The following is a 2,136-nucleotide window of genomic DNA, read 5'->3' on the forward strand; positions in this document are numbered from 1 at the left end:
ATAAGTAGGCCTCAAATCAGCCTTTTTGTGTAGTGTTGCTCAGAAAGTGACTTTTCAGAGGCTACAACTCTGGAAAACAGGCGAGTTTGGGAAAATAAACCTCAAATACTATGTTTGGGTTTTAGAACAAATGCAAATGGGTGAAAAATAGCATGACATGGGATATTTAAACTAACACAGAGAATCAAGAAGAAAACCCACAAAAGCATGGGGAGAACAAGCAAACAAGCAGACGTGCTAACCACAACATTAATCAAATTCGAGATGTCCTACTCCACCATTACAGTACTCTGCCATGTTGGGAAGTCTAGAAATCACACAGCAACTGATCCTACAGAAGTAGTAGCCCTTGCCAGAAAACAACACAGACCACTCATTTGTATTAGAGTCATAGCACTCAACAACTATTCTTTCTGTCCTAGATGAGACAGTAAAGATCCGCTTGTTCATCACTGCAATGCCAAAATTGCAGTGATTGTTGACTGTTTCGGCGACATAATGCCAGGTGTCGGTCACTGGGTCGTAAGCCTCAGCAGACTTCACATCTGTGTAGCCATTGCTACCGGCAACTGCATAAATATGGCCCATATATGCAACGACCCCAAGTCCAAACCGAGGTGTTCCCATGGAAGATATCATTGTCCACTGGTTGGTGTTTGGGTTGTAATACTCAGCAGTGTTTATGCCTTCATAGTTAATCCATCCCCCACATATGTAAATCTTGTTGTTCAGTGTGGTGCAGCTGGCGTTGCTCCTCTGTTCATTCATTGACGCAATGAACGTCCACTGGTTAATGTCTGGCTGGTAGCGTTCAGCAGTTCTGTTGAGAGTAAAATGATGGCGGCCTCCCATAGCATAGACGCATCCCTTTAGCACGGCAACACTCAAAGCAGCCCGTGACTCTTGCATTGATGACAGCTCCTGCCAAGTGTGCGCGACTAGGTTATACTTCCACACTCTGTTATAGGTCATCAACCACCTAAAGCTACCACCCAAAATGTAGAGGCATCGATCAAGGAAGGCACTGGATTGGAAGCCTGAGGGAATCATTTGATCCATCAGGCTGGGACGAATGTTGAGTCTGAAACAGTCGTTATTGGTGTAGTCAAATGCCTCAATTGTCTCATGGAACATTTTAAACATGATTAAGACGGCATTTGGCAAGCGACGGTAAAACAAGGTACTGTTGATCCCAGACTCAGAGATGAGTAACAAAGGATTATACATGACTTGAAGGGTTTTCAAGACCAAGTCGTGGGACTCATGGTTTGTTTTTACCAGATCATTGCTAAGCACATTGTCCGTGATGTAACTTTTGTCCATCAGCCCCAATCGTACCTTTGGTAACAGAGTAGCAATGGCTTCCTTTCGTTTCTCCGGCATGTGGTTTATCCACCTTAAAACACTTTGATAAACTATGCTCTCCTGAGTCACAGTAAGGGCATCCTTACCCAGAATATCAGTCAGCTCCTGCACCTCAAGCTGCAAAAATTCATCACAGAGTGCAACCTCCTCAAAGTTCTCACAGATAAAGTGAATGGCTTCATACTGCAGCTTACAAGTAATATAAATATTCCAGGCGTTTGTAAACTGCCACAGCCCGATACAGTTTTCTGGGCTGAGATGATCTCTAAGGAATTCGAAGCATATTTCTTCCAGGCTCTTTACAGTGAACTGATGTGCTTCCATAATCCGCTCAAAAATGATGCTGTTGTCAACAACAATCACTCACACAACACATTCGTACTAGGCAATATGGGTGAAGTGGCTTGCATAAGAACCTGGAATCCTCAGTGTTCTCCCATCCAACTACTAACCAGGCCTAGCAATGCTTAGCTTCTGAGATCAGCCACTGACTGGCAGGTAAGCCACAAAGTGCAAGGAGTTTGTGAATGGCAGTAGAACTTTAGAAGTTCAAAGGAGTGTAGAACCCTACCATAGATGCAGTTTAGAACCCCCCAGATGCAGCTTAGAACCCTACAAAGATGCAGTTTAGAACCTAGAAGATTATTATTAAATCTACTGTATACCACAAAAGAGTGTTTAGCTGTGGATATTTTAACACAGATTTACTAAATCTAAAGCATAAATGAATTTATTGATACTATGTCCAGTATGGGACAATGGTGTGGTTCA

General features: G+C 43.0%; 1 pseudogene; it reads right to left on the reverse strand.

Annotated features, from left to right (window-relative positions):
- Nucleotides 1-249: 249 nt before the first annotated feature.
- LOC114481828 (kelch-like protein 10 pseudogene) lies at nucleotides 250-1,793 on the reverse strand (annotated as a pseudogene).
- Between the last annotated feature and the right edge of the window lie 343 nt (nucleotides 1,794-2,136).

This window comes from Gouania willdenowi, chromosome 19, assembly GCF_900634775.1.
Source record: "Gouania willdenowi chromosome 19, fGouWil2.1, whole genome shotgun sequence".
Classification (NCBI taxonomy): domain Eukaryota; kingdom Metazoa; phylum Chordata; class Actinopteri; order Blenniiformes; family Gobiesocidae; genus Gouania; species Gouania willdenowi.